Source organism: Blennius ocellaris (genome assembly GCF_963422515.1).
Source record: "Blennius ocellaris genome assembly, contig: SCAFFOLD_115, whole genome shotgun sequence".
NCBI classification, from domain to species: domain Eukaryota; kingdom Metazoa; phylum Chordata; class Actinopteri; order Blenniiformes; family Blenniidae; genus Blennius; species Blennius ocellaris.
In genome coordinates, this window is record NW_027661855.1 from 63,198 (window position 1) to 73,197 (window position 10,000).

Here is a 10,000-nt window from a genome sequence, read left to right on the forward strand (position 1 = left end):
TGAGAGACAGGAAGTGACCACGGATACAGGAAGTGACTATAATGAGACAGGAAGTGACTACTGAGAGACAGGAAGTGACTACGGATACAGGAAGTGACTACTGAGAGACAGGAAGTGACCACGGATACAGGAAGTGACTATAATGAGACAGGAAGTGACTACTGAGAGACAGGAAGTGACTACGGATACAGGAAGTGACTACAGAGAGACAGGAAGTGACCATAATGAGACAAGAAGTGACCACGGAGAGACAGGAAGTGACCATAATGCGACAAGAAGTGACGATAATGAGACAAGAAGTGACCACAAGGAGACAGGAAGTGACTACAGAGAGACAGGAAGTGACCATAAGGAGACAAGAAGTGACCACAAGGAGACAGGAAGTGACCATAATGAGACAGGAAGTGACCATAATGAGACAAGAAGTGACCACAAGGAGACAGGAAGTGACCATAATGAGACAGGAAGTGACCATAATGAGACAAGAAGTGACCACAAGGAGACAGGAAGTGACCATAATGAGACAAGAAGTGACCACAAGGAGACAGGAAGTGACCATAATGAGACAGGAAGTGACCATAATGAGACAAGAAGTGACCACAAGGAGACAGGAAGTGACCATAATGAGACAGGAAGTGACCATAATGCGACAGGAAGTGACCATAATGAGACAAGAAGTGACCATAACGAGACAGGAAGTGACCACAAAAACACAGAGCATCCAACTGAAGACTCTGGAGGACGAATCGAGTCTGAGGTAACCCGTCATGAATACGATGACCACTAGAGGGCGAGGCGGTGAGGATGAACACATGGGGGGGGGGGGGGGGGGGGGGAGGGGGGAAATCAATTTTTGAAAAAAATGTGTATCATCGGCATCGAGTGTGAAACTCCCCATTTCAAAAACATAATGTTTCTTATCTGATTGACTCAGATATGATCCGTTTCCATCAGGTAACCCCCCTCCCTCACCACCCCCCCCCCACCCCCGGTGACCTCAGCCTGACCCAGACCTTCCCGCCCTGCAGCTAAACCCTGAGCCGTGAGCTCCTGGAGCCGAGGCGAGTTGCAGCATCCACAGTTTGTCTGGGAGCTCCAGCTGTTGGCTCATGCATAAGTTAGACTCTGAACACGCCTCCTTCCAGCCTCGTCCAAAACCTGTGATGCATAAACAACCGCATCATCACGGTTTGTAGCTCGGAGGCGTCCAGCGTTTAGCCTGCTCCACTTCTGATCAGGAATCCAGGAGAGCCACGCCGTGTCTTTGATCACTAACCAGCTTCAGCCTCTCGTCCCGGTTCTGGGTTCTCCTGGGAGTTCCATATGTCAGCTGCTGAGTCAGAATGCTAACCGGGTTAGCCTTGGCGCTAACAAGTTCCAAACAGGAAGTACAAGCAGGTTTTGAGAGTCTCGTCACCTCCTCTGATTACAGCTCGTTTCATCCCGTCAGTGTTTGCTGGTCGGTTGAGTCTTTACTGGACTCCAGCAGCGCGACTCTCCTCTTCCTCCTCCTCCTCTTCCTCCCCCTCCTCCCCCCCCTCCCCCTCCTCCCCAGCTGAACTCTATCTGAACCTCCACTTGAACCCTGGCTGAACCCGGCTAAACTGACCCACTAATCTACTTTGGGAGTAAGGCGGCCGTACGGCGGCCGGCGAGCGCCGGACACCTCGGGGGGGGCCGAACACCTGCTGGTCGCCCGGCGAGGCGCCGAGGGCGGCGGGTTGCAGGTTCTAATCCGTCAGGAGAGAGAGAGGGTCCAGCGAGTGAAGACGACCTGCAGCCGCTGGGTTCCAGAGGCATCGTCTCGCCGAGGAACGGGAACATCCAACCTGCTGAGCCTTAGAACGTTGTTCTTCAAAGAACGACGTTCCGTCGCAACAAACACGGTTCAGCACGGCGCAGTACATCCCCCAGGCCTGGAGGTGGCGCTGTGACTGCCAACCAAATGCACTAAACCATAGAAGAAGAGAGAGAACCCAGTTCCACTCTGGAGCACGCTTCCCCATGGTGACATAAAACAGCGTTGCCATGGCGACGGGGCCTGATTATGGTCTGGTTCTAGATTGACGAGGTTCTCGTGTGGCGAAACACTGAATGACTGAAGGTTCTGATTCTGAACCTCCGTCTTTAACAGAACTCCTGGTTCACGACTGTGCTGGAGGACAGAGTCTGGTTCTGCAGGTTCTCCTCCTCTGAGTCTGGTTCTGCAGGTTCTCCTCCACTAAGTCTGGTTCTGCAGGTTCTCCTCCACTAAGTCTGGTTCTGCAGGTTCTCCTCCACTAAGTCTGGTTCTGCAGGTTCTCCTCCTCTGAGTCTGGTTCTGCAGGTTCTCCTCCACTAAGTCTGGTTCTGCAGGTTCTCCTCCTCTGAGTCTGGTTCTGCAGGTTCTCCTCCACTAAGTCTGGTTCTGCAGGTTCTCCTCCTCTGAGTCTGGTTCTGCAGGTTCTCCTCCACTAAGTCTGGTTCTGCAGGTTCTCCTCCTCTGAGTCTGGTTCTGCAGGTTCTCCTCCACTAAGTCTGGTTCTGCAGGTTCTCCTCCACTAAGTCTGGTTCTGCAGGTTCTCCTCCTCTGAGTCTGGTTCTGCAGGTTCTCCTCCACTAAGTCTGGTTCTGCAGGTTCTCCTCCTCCGAGTCTGGTTCTGCAGGTTCTCCTCCTCCGAGTCTGGTTCTGCAGGTTCTCCTCCTCTGAGTCTGGTTCTGCAGGTTCTCCTCCTCTGAGTCTGGTTCTGCAGGTTCTCCTCCTCTGAGTCTGGTTCTGCAGGTTCTCCTCCTCCGAGTCTGGTTCTGCAGGTTCTCCTCCTCCGAGTCTGGTTCTGCAGGTTCTCCTCCTCCGAGTCTGGTTCTGCAGGTTCTCCTCCTCTGAGTCTGGTTCTGCAGGTTCTCCTCCACTAAGTCTGGTTCTGCAGGTTCTCCTCCACTAAGTCTGGTTCTGCAGGTTCTCCTCCTCTGAGTCTGGTTCTGCAGGTTCTCCTCCACTAAGTCTGGTTCTGCAGGTTCTCCTCCTCTGAGTCTGGTTCTGCAGGTTCTCCTCCACTAAGTCTGGTTCTGCAGGTTCTCCTCCCCCTGCTCAGCTTCATCAATAAAATTGAAGGAAAATAAAGTTCAGTTCTGCACTCGTAGATTAAACACACACACACACACACACACACACACACACACACACACACACACACACACACACACACACACACACACACACACACACACACACACACACACCATCCCATCTGGTTCCATCTCTGATTCTAGATGTAGGTCAGTGTGTGAGTCTCCCCCTGAAATTCAACTTAGAGGGTGTGTGTGTGAATGGAGGGGTGTGTGTGTGTGAGGGGGGGGTACCAAATGTTTTGATGTTTAACGGACGTTTTGTTTCTCTCTATGCTGCGTCGCCGTGCCGACCAACCCCCCCCCCCCATTCTCTCAATGACGATTGTATACATGTTTCCCTGCGTGTCTGTGAAAAGCCTGACAGCTGACTAGGTGTGTGTGTGTGTGTGTGTGTGTGTGTGTGTGTGTGTGTGTGTGTGTGTGTGTGTGTGTGTGTGTGTGTGTGTGTGTGTGTGTGTGTGTGTGGAGGCGGTTGTTCTAATTATAGCAGTAAACTCCAGATGACCCCGGAGCTCCAGCGACTCAGCCTGATTTAGTTTGGCGTCTCTTGGTGTAACGGCTCAGCCAGCAATAATATCGCCAACATGGCGGCCGGGGAGCTCCTCCTCTTCATCCTCCTCCTCTTCCTCACTGTACTCTCCAGAGGGACTTACTGTGGTACGGCGCGGCCGCCGCGCCACTAACGCGCTTTGACAGGAAGTGAGTCCCCTCTCTGGTCCTACTCTTCCTCTTCCTCTTCCTCTTCCTCTTCCTCTTCCTCTTCCTCTTCCTCTTCCTCCTCCTCCTCCTCCTACTCCTACTCCTACTCCTCTTCCTCCTCTTCTTCTTCCTCTTCCTCCTCGTCGATCACGATGGCGTCGTGCCCCCTCAGTGAGTATGAACTTCTTCGCCGATGACACCATCATGTCTGTCACAGAGCGTTGGAAGCGGCTCTCCTGACTCGCCTCTGAACGGCGCCGAGCGAGAAACCGCCCGACCCGGACCACCCCCTCCCCCCCTCCCCCCCCACTGACAGGACAGGGTCACTGACCAACCCTACCTGCGCCCTCCACGGCGGCTGTCAGGTCTCATATCTCATCAGATAAACATCGAGACGTCAGTTCACAACATCGAGACGATAAACAGAGGAACGTCGAGTTACTCTCTAGTTATATTACTAGTTACTTTCTATAAAAAGTTACATGATGAAGCTCTAGTTGATCGTCTACCTCAGAAGAAGCTTCTTCTGTTGATCCTGCACATATTTAAATAAAAAAAAAACGACTTTTAAAAGTTACTCTTCTATGAATTGCTGATTATTTACAGCTACTGGCGAGGAAGATGCTCTATAATCTGATGTTAGAGGAGGAAGATGCTCTATAATCTGGATTAGAGGAGGAATATGCTCTATAATTTGGTGTTAGAGGGGGAAGATGCTCTATAATCTGGTGTTAGAGGAGGAAGATGCTCAATTATCTGGATTAGAGGAGGAAGATGCTCTATAATCTGATGTCAGAGGAGGAAGATGCTCTATAATCTTAAAATAGACAAAAAGACAACCCTTGGAAAGGGACACTAGCTGTTATTTAAGCACACTAATGCTAATCCCAGCTACTGTGGCTACAGGCTAATGCTAATGCTACCTCCAGTGGGGCAGGTCTCATGTTGCCATCAGGAGGAATCAGTCGGTTCAGATTAACGAGGCTCCGCCCCCAGGAAACTCTGGCGGTTACCAGAACGGCTAATGCAAATGCTAATGCTACATGTAATGAGACATGTTTATTGTCGCTTTAAGAGCATCTGAGTGAGTGGAGACACACACACACACACACACACACACACACACACACACACACACACACACACACACACACACACACACACACACACACACACATGGGGATGTGGATCCTTCATCCTCACTGCAGTTTAGCTCCTCTTACATGAACACTCATCACACACAGAACATACGTGGGCGGAGGTGACATCATTATTTCATATGGCCATGAAAGATTCACTGCAACACACATACACACACACACACACACACACACACACACACACACACACACACACACACACACACACACACACACACACACACACACACACACGACTGAGCAAATTAAGTTTGACGCTGTACGACGGGATATTTCAGAAGGGTTTCACACACAGACACAGAGTAGCTTCTGTTGCTAGTATGCTAACATGCTAACATGCTAAAGTCAATGACAGAAGCAGGCGACTGTTTTCCGGGCGTTTGGTGGAAACGTGAGCCCGGAGGCGTCAGGAAACTAAATTCTCCACGGACTCCTAGGAGCCTCTGTTAGCGGTTTAGCGGCTGACATGCTAACGCTTCAGAATCGACTGCGTTCTCTTCCTCTTCCTCTTCTTCCTCCTCCTCTTCTTCCTCCTCTTCCTCCCCCACTTCGTCTTCATCACCAGATCCATGAGACAGACCTCGGTAGCCGTTGGGTTCTTCCAGGAAAGTGGTGGGTGAAGTTCTGGGCGAGTCGACGGCGGCGAGGTCACATCAGGCTCATGATGGCGGCCGGCGGGCGGTGGCGGCGGCGTGCAGCGGAGAAGTCAGCCAAGTTCATGTTTAGTGAGACGAGACTCTGGATAATCTAACTCCTGAGAGCTGCTCAGAAAAACCCAAAGCTGTTTTGGCAACAGAGCAGTAATCTGTGCAGCGGGAGGCGACCGGGGCAGCGGAAAGAATGACGATACCGTGGAGCCGTGGGGTGGCGGGGTGGCGGGGTGGAAGGGTGGCGGGGTGGCGGGATGGCGGGTGGAAGGGTGGCGGGATGGCGGGGTGGCGGGATGGCGGGGTGGAAGGGTGGAAGGGTGGCGGGATGGAAGGGTGGCGAGATGGCGGGGTGGCGGGATGGCGGGATGGAAGGGTGGCGAGATGGCGGGGTGGCGGGATGGAAGGGTGGCGGGGTGGCGGTACCACTTCCAGAGAGTAACAGGGTACTTTACTTTGAAGGGGTTCCAGAGAGTAACAGGGTACTTTACTTTGAAGGGGTTCTAGAGAGTACGAGGGTTCTGGAATACTTCAAGAGCATCTTTCCAACTTAAGACTGAAGCTTGTAATCGATAGTTATTAATGGAAACTCGTGGAATTAATGTACCTCAACATATGTACAAGTATATTTAGTATATTTAGATACAAGTATATTCAAACACTTGCTTTTAGCTTGGGGTGAACAAAGTTACTGTCCAAACGGAAAAACATCCACAAACATAATAAAACCAAAGCCTCGATGTTAAAGTTGAGCTCCGACACTTAGAGACTGAGGATTTAAAGGGCCGGTTCCCCTGCAGGCTGCAGAACCATCACAGTGTGTGATGGTTCCCCTGCAGCCTGCAGGGGAACCATCACACACTGTGATGGTTCCCCTCCAGCCTGCAGAACCATCACACACTGTGAAATCCTCCAGTACAAAGAGAAACGACACACGTGAGCCGATCCGGTCCAGAACCAGCATCCAGTTCTGGTCCCAGCGCAGGTTTCTGATCCATGAAGCCTCGTCTGCTGGAGCCAGTCCAGGGTTTCCCTGCTGCTGCAAACTGTGGACTGGATTCCTGCAGGGAGGCGGGTCAGTGAGACCTGGAGTCAGGAAGTCCAGTCCACAGTTTGCAGCCGGCCAGCAGGCTAGTGTAGCAGCACTGTGCTTGTCTGGACGAAGGTTACACTCAAAACACCGTGAAGCAACAGCAACGAGCAATGTTTATAAAGCAACGAGCAATGTTTATAAAGCAACGCAGCAATGTTTCTAAAGCAACGCAGCAACGAGCAATGTTTCTAATGCAACGCAGCAACGAGCAATGTTTCTAAAGCAACACAGCAACAAGCAATGTTTCTAAAGCAACGCAGCAACAAGCAATGTTTATAAAGCAACGAGCAATGTTTCTAATGCAACGCAGCAACAAGCAATGTTTATAAAGCAACGAGCAATGTTTATAAAGCAACGCAGCAACAAGCAATGTTTTGAAAGCAACGAGCAATGTTTCTAAAGCAACGCAGCAACAAGCAATGTTTTGAAAGCAACAAGCGATGTTTATAAAGCAACGCAGCAATAAGCAATGTTTAGAAAGCAACGCAGCAACGAGCAATGTTTCTAAAGCAACGCAGCAACAAGCAATGTTTATAAAGCAACGAGCAATGTTTCTAAAGCAACGCAGCAACAAGCAATGTTTATAAAGCAACGAGCAATGTTTCTAAAGCAACGCAGCAACAAGCAATGTTTATAAAGCAACGAGCAATGTTTCTAAAGCAACGCAGCAACAAGCAATGTTTATAAAGCAACGAGCAATGTTTCTAAAGCAACGCAGCAACAAGCAATGTTTTGAAAGCAACGAGCAATGTTTCTAAAGCAACGCAGCAACAAGCAATGTTTTGAAAGCAACAAGCGATGTTTATAAAGCAACGCAGCAATAAGCAATGTTTAGAAAGCAACGCAGCAACGAGCAATGTTTATAAAGCAACGCAGCAACAAGCAATGTTTATAAAGCAACGAGCAATGTTTCTAAAGCAACGCAGCAACAAGCAATGTTTATAAAGCAACGAGCAATGTTTCTAAAGCAACGCAGCAACAAGCAATGTTTATAAAGCAACGAGCAATGTTTCTAAAGCAACGCAGCAACAAGCAATGTTTTGAAAGCAACAAGCAATGTTTATAAAGCAACGCAGCAACAAGCAATGTTTAGAAAGCAACGCAGCAACGAGCAATGTTTATAAAGCAACGCAGCAACGAGCAATGTTTTTAAAGCAACGCAGCAACGAGCAATGTTTCTAAAGCAACGCAGCAACGAGCAATGTTTTGAAAGCAACGAGCAATGTTTATAAAGCAACGAGCAATGTTTCTAAAGCAACGCAGCAACAAGCAATGTTTATAAAGCAACGAGAAATGTTTCTAAAGCAACGCAGCAACAAGCAATGTTTTGAAAGCAACAAGCAATGTTTATAAAGCAACGCAGCAACAAGCAATGTTTATAAAGCAACGCAGCAACGAGCAATGTTTATAAAGCAACGCAGCAACGAGCAATGTTTATAAAGCAACGCAGCAACGAGCAATGTTTTTAAAGCAACGCAGCAACGAGCAATGTTTCTAAAGCAACGCAGCAACGAGCAATGTTTTGAAAGCAACGAGCAATGTTTCTAAAGCTGTAGTCCAGTGAGGCGTCGCTCTGCTGACAACAAACTGTGAAACTGGCTCTTCTTTAAAAAATGTGTGTGTGTGTGTGTGTGTGTGTGTGTGTGTGTGTGTGTGTGTGTGTGTGTGTGTGTGTGTGTGTGTGTGTGTGTGTGTGTGTGTGTGTGTGTGTGTGTGTGTGTGTGTGTGTGTGTGTGTAAACAAACATGTTTGTCTGTGGACCTTTAAGTGTGGGTCAGTGATTGTGTATACAGACATGTGTGGTTATATGTGCACACATGCATGTGTATGCATTTGAGCGTGTACTTGTGCGTGTGTGTGTGTGCGTGTATGCATGTGCGTGTGCGTGCGTGTGCGTGCGTGTGTGTGCGTGTGTGTGTGTGTGTGTGTGTGTGTGTGTGTGTGTGTGTGTGTGTGTGTGTGTGTGTGTGTGTGTGTGAACCCAAACTGAGCCTTTGTTGGAGGTTCAGATCCAGTTAAACAGAAACACCATCTGGCACCAAAACACAGCGGAGCCTGAACAGCAGATTGGAGGACGACCTGTGTGTGTGTGTGTGTGTGTGTGTGTGTGTGTGTGTGTGTGTGTGTGTGTGTGTGTGTGTGTGTGTGTGTGTGTGTGTGTGTGTGTGTGTGTGTGTGTGTGTGTGTGTGTGTGTAATCTGGATTTTCTCTGTGTTGTCATACAGAATCTGAGGGTAAACAAACAGTGGTGGAGTTCGGAGCTGGGATTGACCCTGAACGCATCACGTGTGACGTCACAGTGTAACTATTCCATGAATCAGCTGAAGCAGTTTGGAGCCTGAAACGATTCCAACTCTTCTTTCTTCGTTCGTTTCAAACTCGACTGTGTTTATTGAAGCTCCAGCAGGATGTGTCCTGACTGGGACCTGCCCCAGGGCATTGTGGGATATGAAAGATGGCGGCAGCTGCAGCCAGAATATCAACATTTGAAGAACCTCCAGACTTTGTCAGCTGAAGAAACACAGAATGTTTTTGAAACGTAACTGTGGAAACAGGAATCTGTTTTGAAACGAAAGTTTAAAAAAACGACGTTTTTTACTTGAAACGTTGGAATAAAAAGTGGAATAACTGACTGTCGTGCGTCATATGAGTTCAGACATTATATAATTCCTATAAACTTCATCGATCGACAACGTGGCACAAAGTTCACTTTGTGATTTTTAACAATTCTTTGTGTTTCTGTTCTTTTCTCCTGGAGGCCTTCTGAGCATTATTGTTATTACAGTACCAATATTAATGCTGATCATACATTATTATTATTATTATTATTATCATTGATCTTACTGTTAATATTAAAGGGGTTTGTGGAAGTTTGGAAGTGTTTAAGTCTGCAGTACCGACGACGCTCGACAGGAGGCGCTCAGGTCACAGCGGCAGACCCGCCGCCTGCAGCGCGCGCGCGCGTGTCAGTGTGCCTCCACTGCCGGAACAATGATTTTTATGAGTAGACAATGCCCCCCCCCCCCCCCCCCCCCCCACACACACACACACACACACACACACAGCCCGATATTAAGAAAAAAAAAAAAAAAAACTTTACACACATGGACGCACAATGCGCGTGCACGCACCGTGTTTGCCGACATGAACGCGAGCTATTACTGTCGTTGAGGAAACAAAGCCCGTGCGCCTTTACGCACATGAGCGCGCGCCGCGCAGCCAAACGGAGGCGGACGTGCGCTTTTACGCACGAGCTCGGAACGAAGATTTTACGCACACATGCACACTGGAGG